The 8,450-nt window shown below is 39.1% G+C and overlaps 1 pseudogene; it reads left to right on the top strand.

Annotated features, from left to right (window-relative positions):
* The first annotated feature begins 2,357 nt into the window (after nucleotides 1-2,357).
* LOC128311170 (high affinity copper uptake protein 1-like) lies at nucleotides 2,358-5,176 on the top strand (annotated as a pseudogene).
* The last annotated feature ends 3,274 nt before the right edge of the window (nucleotides 5,177-8,450 follow it).

Raw genomic sequence — 8,450 nt, forward strand, 5'->3', positions numbered from 1 at the left:
GTACACCATGGAGTCTGAATTGTGACGCCTCCAGCTTTGGTTTTCTTTTTCAGGATTGCTTTGGCTTTTTAGGGTCTTTTCTGGTTCCATAAAGGTTTTATAATTGTTTTTTCTAGCTCTGTGAAGAATGTTGGTGTTATTTTGATAGGGATTGCACTGAATGTGTAGATTACTTTGAGTAATAGAGACATTTTAACATTGTTCTCCCAACTCATGAACGTGGGATGTTTTTCCATTTCATTGTGTCTTCTTCAATTTCTTTCATAAGCTTTCTATAGTTCTCAGCATACAGATCTTTTACTTCTTTGGTTATTTTTCCCCCCTAGGTTACTTATGGTTATGGTGCAATTGTAAAACGGATAGATTCCTTGATTTCTCTTTCTGCTGCTTAATTATTGGTGTATAGAAATGCAACCTATTTCAATACGTTGCTTTTATATCCTGAAACTTTGATGAATTCATGTATCAGTTCTAAGCAGTTTTTTGACAGAGTCTTTTGGTTTTGCCACGTAGAATATCATGACATCTGCAAAGAGTGAAAGTTTGACTTTTTCTTTGTCAGTTTGTATGCCTTTTATTTCTTTTTGTTGTCTGATTGCTGAGGCTAGGACAGTGGTGAGAGTGGACTTCTCTGTCGTGTTTGTGAACTTAGGGGAAAGCTCTTGGTTTTTCCCCATTGAGGGTGATATTAGCTTCAGGCCTTTCATACATGGCTTTTATGATGTTGAGGTATATCCCTACTTTCTTGAGGGTTTTTATCAAGAAAGGATGCTGTATTTTGTCAAATACTTTATATGGTTCTTATCCTTTCTTTTGTTATCAATTATGATTGATTTGTGAATAGTGAACCAGCCCTACATCCCAGGAATTAATCTCACTTGATCATGGTGAATAATTGTTTTAATGTACTGTTGAATTCAATTTGCTAATATCTTGTTGAGAATTTTTGCACTTAGCTTCATCAGGGATATTGGCCTCTAATTTTCCTTTTTAGTGGGGTCTTTCCATGGTTTTGGAAGCAAGGTAATGCTGACTTTATAGAATAAGTTTGGAAGTTTTCCTTCTATTTCTATTTTTTGGAAGAAGCTGTCTATCCCAGAACTCTTATTTGTTGGGAGATTTTTGATAACTGATTTAGTTTCTTTGCTGGTTATGGGCCTGTTCACATTTTCTGTTTCTTTCTGTTTGAGTCTTGGCATTGTGTGAGTGTCTAGGAATTTGTCCATTTCTTCCAGATTGCCCAATTTATTGGCATATAATTGCTAATAATATTCTCTTACTATTGTTTCTATTTCTGCAGTGTTGGTTGTGATCTCTCCTCTTTCATTCTTGATTTTATTTATTTGGGTCCTTTCCTTTTTCTTTTTGATCAATCTGACTAGGGGTTTATCAATTTTGTTCTTTGACAAAAAAAACTGATTTCATTGATCTGTTCTACTTTTTTTAAATTTCACTATCATTGATTTCTGCTCTGGTCTTTATTATTTCCTATCTTCTGCTGGTTTTGTGCTTTCTTTGCTGTTCTTTTTCCAGCTCTTTTAGGTGTAAGATTAGGTTGTGTATTTGAGACCTATCTTTCTTTAGGAAGACTTGGATTGCTATGTACTTCCCTCTTTTGACCACCTTTGCTGCATCCCAGAGGTTTTGGACTTTCGTGTTTTCATTTTCATTGGCTTCCATGTACTTTTTAATTTTCCTTTTTAATTTCTTGGTTAACCCATTCATTCTTTAGTAAGATGTTCTTCAATCTCCAAGTATTCATGTTCTTTACAAATTTTTTCTTGTGGTTGATTTTGAGTTTTATAGTGGTCTGAAAATATGCAAGATATGATCTCAATCTATACTTGTTGAAGGCTGATTTGTGACCCAGTATGTGATCTACTCTGGAGAATGTTCCATGTGCAGTCAAGAAATATGTATATTCTGCTGCTTTAGGATGCAATGTTCTAAATATATCTGTTAAATCCTTCTGGTCCAGTGTGTCATTCAAAGCCGTTGTTTCCTTGTTGATTTTCTGCTTATTGATATGTCCGTTGTTGTAAGGGGGATGTTGATGTCCCCTTCTCTTATGGTATTATTATCAAAGAGTTTCTTTATATCTATGATTAATTGATTTATATATTTGGGTGTTTTCCACATTTGTGCATAAATATTTATAACTGTTAGATATTCATAATTAAGGTGGATAGACCCCTTAATTATGATACAATGCCCTTCTTCATTTCTTGTTACAGTCTTTATTTTAAAATTATTTTGTCTGATAGAAGTATGGCTATTCCAGATTTCTCTTGAAGACCATTAACATGTTCCATCCCTTTACTTTAAATCTACAGGTTTCTTTAGGTCTAAAATGTGTCTCTTGTAAGCAGCATTTATATGGGGCTTGTTTTCTTATCCATTCTGAGCCCTATGTTTTTTTATTGGATCACTTAGTCCATTTACATTTAGAGTGAGTACTGAAAGATATGAATTTGGTTCCAGTGTGTTGCCTGTGGAGTTGGTATTTCTTGTGATGTTCCCTGGTCCTTTGTAGTGTTTGTTGCTTTTGGGTTTTTTTGTTTGTTTGTTTTGTTTTGTCTTTTGTCCACTCAAAGAATGCCCCTTAAAATTTCTTACAGGACCTGTTTAGTGGTCACAAACCCCTTAAGTTCTTGTTTGTCTGGGAAAATCTTTATCCCTCCCCTCTATTTTGAATGACACCCTTGCTGGATAAAGAATTCTTGGCTGCATATTTTTCTGAATATATCCTACCACCACTTTCTGGACTGCCAAGTTTCTGTGGATAGGTCTGATGCTGATCTGTCTTCCCTTGTAGGTTAAGGATGTTTTTCCCTTCCTGCTTTCATAATTTCCTTGCCTGTGTATTTTGTGAGTTTGACTATCATATGCCATGGTGATGTTTGGTTTTTGTTGAATCTATTTGGAGTTCTCTGTGGCTTTTGGATTTCGATGTCTGTGTCCTTCCCCAGATTAGGAAAGTTTTCTGGCATGATTTGCTCACATCAACCTTCTGCCCCCTTTTCTCTCTCTTCATCTTCTGGGACTCCTAGGATTTGGATGTGAATCCTTTTTAATAAGTCAGAGTGTTCTCTAGGTCTTGTATCATGTTCTTTTGCCTTTGTTTCCTTCTTTTTTTCTGCTTCATTATTCTCCATAATTTTATCTTCTATAGTTGCTGATTCACCACTCTGCTTTGTTCATCCTACCTATTGTGGCATCCATTCAGGATTGCTTCTTAGTTATAGCATGTTTAATTTTGGCCTAACTAGATTGTATTCCTTTCATCTTGCACAATGGGATTCTCTGGTGTCTTCTATGCTTTTTTAACCCTAGCCAGTAGTCTCATTATATTGGTTCTAAATTCTAGTTCAGACATCTTACTTATTTGTGTTGATTAAGTCCCTGTCACTTCTTCCTATTCTTTCCTTGGGGTGAATTCCTTTATTTTGCCAGTTTGGAAGAGGAAAAAAATTAATAAAATAAAAAAACTTAAGAAATTAAAAGTAAAACAAAAAATCAAATAAAAAAAGTTAGATCCCATGTGTGTTTCTGTCTGCTTGCTGAAAGAAGCTTGATAGGTGTGGTGATGCATTAAAGTTCTAAGAGGGAGGTGCTGGTGGCAGGACTGGATCTAGAAGAATATTCTGCTGACCCTCAACTTTTCCTGGAAATGTGGACCATTCCCACCATAAGGGGACAAGCCATATGGCTGAAAAACAGTACAACAGTGCCTTCTCACCACCACCACCTGACCACTTCAGCACACTACTCTTATGGTGGGGGAATAGGCAACATGGTGATGCCTATGACCTTCTACTTTGGCTTTAAGAATGTGGAACTACTGTTTTCTGGTTGGTGGTCAATACAGCTTGAGAAATGGCAGGAGCTTTCTTGGCAGTGTTTTTACTAGCAATGTTCTATGAAAGACTCAAGATAGCCTGAGAAAGCCTGCTGCATAAGTCACAAGTCAGCATCTGCTACAATTCCATGCCTGTACCAGGACCAAAAGGAGACATCCTTATGGGGACACACAGACTGTTGGGCAGCAGATGCTGAGCTTTCCTTGTCTCCTGCAAACAGTGCTGCATGCCATCCACGTGGTCATCAGCTATTTCCTCATGCTTATCTTCATGACCTATAATGGATACCTCTGCATTGCAGTAGCAGCAGGGGCCGGCACAGGATAACTTCTCTTCAGCTGGAAGAAGGCAATGATGGTGGACATCATAGAGCATTGCCATTAATGTTAAACTCCATGGTGCAGCCTTATTGATTGCAGTGGGAAGTAGTTCAAGACTGAAGACAGGATTCCTACTCCAATCTTCCCTTCTTGCTACCTATTTCCTTACACACACACGTGAGAGCTTTTGGTCTCTGAGCTACGGTGATAACCTTCCTGTTTTGTTTTTTTTTTTCTAATGACCTGAGACTTCCTCAGACAAGATTCCCTCAGAATCTCTCCTCCCTCATCATCATCTTAGATCCAAGTTATATGTTCTTGTCCAAGCCAAGTAGCTTTCTATTCAAGGACTTGATAACCTACTTCATTTTTTAGTCTTCTGTTTTTATTTTGTTAACAGATAATATATGAATTTGGTGGGTTTCTCCTGGGTTGGTGATGGAAAGAGATTCACTTCAGCTAGGATTGATGGGAGCTGAGGGAAATTCTTACCCAAATAAACCCAGAACCCAAACTTAACATTTGAGAGTGACTTCCCGCCTTTGGATTTGATAAGCGTGAGATACATTGTGCCTTTCCCTAGGTGTGATGTGTTGCACCAAAATCTTTACAGTGTGCAGAAGGGTGGTTTGAGACTAAATACAGGGCTGGAGCTCACAGAAGTGTGCATTATTAGGGGGCTGACTCATTAACTTGTGTTCCTACTTAATATTTTGATTCGAATGAACTTGTCCAACAACAACAACAAAAGAGATGACAACCAATTTGAGAAAATAGGAATAGATATTTTAAAATAAAACCATTGATATTCTTAAAAAAAGAAAGAAGATTGACAGAATAGAGAAAAGAGGGAAAGGAAAGAAGAAGAAAAAGTAAGAAAAAATTTAAAAATTTCTTTAATAAAATAGAATAAAGAAAATGAAGTAGAAAATAAAGAAAATGAAAAGAAAATGAAGAGAATGAATTTTAAAAAATTTTTTAAAAATCAAAAAATTAATCTCCTTCAAGGAAAAAAGAAAAGAAAGAAAAAAGAAAACAATTTAAGCAAAAACAGAAGCCAAAAAATGAACAAATAAGTGAATGAGCAAACAGAATAAAATTGGAATTAAGTTACCTCCAGTTTCCCAGAACTGAAACTATGAAGCTGTCTATATTCTGTACACTAAATGGGTGGAGTGACATGCTGTTCTTCTGGGGGATGTGCTTGGAGGGCACAGTTGGGCAGGGCTTGGTGTAACAACTCTATTCTCTACTAGGTGGTTCTGGTTAGCTTATTGGGGTGGAGCAGTGTTGGTAGCCCTGCTATTAAGCACCCCTCCTTTGTCTCGAGACTCTATCTACTCCCTGCTCTACCCTGTCTGTGTCCAATCTGTCCGCCTACCAGGCAGCACCTCCCTCCAGAGTTTTGTCTCAGATGGTGTTGTGTTTTAAAACCCCACACTTCAGAGACCCCTGGGGCTTGGACCTGAGACCACTCTCTGGGGGAAGGTCTTGCTGAGCAATGGCTGGATGCCGGCTTGCCCTAGAAAACATTCGTGCAGTCATGTAGCAACAGATGATCATAGATTATGGCAAATCACAACACATAGCCTGTGCCAGGTTTTGAAGCACCCTTGTGTCTTTGTCCTAATGCCAGGAGACATGGCTGCTCTCAAGGGTCCACTGGGACCTTTGCCTGCAAGGAGGCCATATGGCCTCTACCAAATGCACTTCAAGCAGGGGAACTGCTTCTCCCCGTGTGGCACATGGATCCCTCAGACCCTACTACCTTCACGTGGGGATTCACCCTACTTCCTCCCCACAACACTGCCAGGCACTGAGCTCTGAAACTTCAGATTCTGTGCTCCACTGTTTATAGAATCCTGGTGGTATTGAAATCTTCTTTCTCCCCATCAATGGTTTTGGGGAATAGATTTCTTGTTCAGTTCCCTGTGAGTGTTTTCACTCTTTCTCTTTCTCTCCAGGAACTTTCAGGGGGGAGTGCTTTCCTTGCACTATCCCAATGTGCTGCACTCTCCCCCTTTCTCTTTCTCTCTCTGTCTTCTCTCATCAAAAATGACTCCCTACCCTCCAAGGCTTTTCTCTCCACCAGTTCACCTCTCTGCACTGCATACCTGCTGAGTTCTGAGGCTCAAGTTATGCAGATTTTTGTGCTAATCCTCAGATCAATTTCCTAGGTGTTCAAAATGGTTTGGTGCTGATCTAGCTGCGTTTCAGAGACGAGACAAGCTCAGGGTCTCCATGATGCTCTGCCATCTTAACTCCTCCCCTCCCTCCCCTCACTTTCAATATGCAAGTGTCTTTAGGTTTAAAATGAGTCTCTTGTAGGCAACATATAGATAAATATTATGTTTTTAAATCCATTTTGATACCCTTTGTCTTTTGATTGGAGCATTCAGTCCATTGACATTCAGAGTTATTATTGAAAGATATGGATTTAGTGCCATTGTGTTATCTGTAGGTATATCTGTTGGTATTTCTGGTAATATTCTCTGGTCCTTTGTAGTCCTGTTGATTTAGTCTTTTTTCTTCTCCAGAGAGTCCCCCTTAAAATTTCTTGCAGGGCTGGTTTGGTGGTTCCAAACTCCTTTAGATTTTGTTAGTCTGGGAAAGTGTTTATCTCTTCTATTCTGAATGACAGCCTTGCTGGATAAAGGATTCTTAGCTACATATTTTTCCTATTCAGCACATTGAATAGTTTCTGCCACTCCCTTCTCATCTGCCAGGTTTCAGTGGACAAGTCTGCTACTAACCTTATGTGTCTGCCCTTGTAGATTAAGGACTTTTTGTCCCTAGCTGCTTTCAGAATTATCTCTTTATCTTTCTATTTTGCAAGTTTCATTATGATATGTCATGGTGTTGATCTGTTTTTATTGATTTTGAAGGGAGTTTTCTGTGCCTTTTGGATTTGGATGCCTGTTTCCTTCCCCAGATTAGGGAAGTTCTCAGATATAATTTGTTCAAATAACATTCTGCCCCCTTTGCTCACTCTTCTTATTCTTGTTTTGCTTTTTCAGTTCCCACTGTCACTATACCCAGTTTATTTTGCATCTCAGTTGCATCTCATAGCATTTTAAAATTCAGCCTGACTAGTTCTTAGGTCTTGGATCTCTGCAGCAAGGGTTTCTCTGGTGTCTCCTATGCTTTTATCAAGCCAGCTAGTAGTAGTTTTATGACTGTAATTCTAAATTCTTGTTCAGATATATTGCTTAAATCTGTTTTGAGCAAGTCCCTGGCTGTGATTTCTTCCTGACCTTTCTTTTGGGAAGAATTCCCCCATTTTGTCATTTTGGCTAAGTTTCTGTCTTTTGGGTGTTTTAATTTTTAAAAAATATTTATTTATTTTTGAGAGATTGAGCGTGAACAGGGGGAGGGGCAGAGAGAGAGAGAGGGAGAGGGAGACACAGAATCCGAAGCCGGCTCCAGGCTCTGAGCTGTCAGCACAGAGCCCTGTGGAGTTATTTTTAAAGAGTGTATTGTAAGCCCTGGGAAAGTGAGTGGGGCAATTACTGAAATGTCAGGGATGTTCTGGTCTCAAAGCTGTCAAACATGATAGCATTATGAGAACAGAGCTCCATGATCCCCCAGAAGCCAGTTAGGGACCCATTGTAATTGTCTGGAAGTGTACTTCTTTTCTGAATGCTTTCACATAAACACCAAATGTGTGTTTGGTTTATGTCTGGAGGTTCTTTGTGTTTTCTTCCAATACTTTGACATTCTTTGATGTTTATACCTGGCAAAGATGAAATGAAGACTATGTACATTTTGCTGCTGCTGCTGCTGTTTTTGCTGGCAGAGGCAACCCTGCACATCTGCTCAGTCTAAGTGTCTGAGAACTTTTTCTTCATTGTGTGGCTACAGAGCCTGACACAGGGCTCGAATCCATGAGCTGCAAGATCATGACATGAGCTGAAGTTGGATGCTTAACCGACTGAGCCACCCAGATGCCTCTGTCTTTTGAGTGTTTTAAGAGCTTGTTATGTTTCCTGCACCTGAGGGTACTACTACATTAAGAAGGGGTCATACACTGTCCAGGGCTTGGCACTCCAGGAAGTGTTTCTGCTGTATGTTGTGTGCACTCGGCTGTTGTGTTTTGGCTTATCTCCCCTATTGGTCAGTCCTCTGCAGAGCTCCTCTTTGCTACAGTGGTGGAGTATTTGGACCTTTAACTAAGAGTACTTTGATTTGTTGAAGTAACCATGGAGAAAAAGGGGAGAGGAAACCTGACCCCCAGAAAAGAGAAAGGGAAAGGGAACAAAAAAAAAAAAAA

The sequence above is a fragment of the Acinonyx jubatus genome, chromosome A3, assembly GCF_027475565.1.
Source record: "Acinonyx jubatus isolate Ajub_Pintada_27869175 chromosome A3, VMU_Ajub_asm_v1.0, whole genome shotgun sequence".
Classification (NCBI taxonomy): Eukaryota; Metazoa; Chordata; class Mammalia; order Carnivora; family Felidae; genus Acinonyx; species Acinonyx jubatus.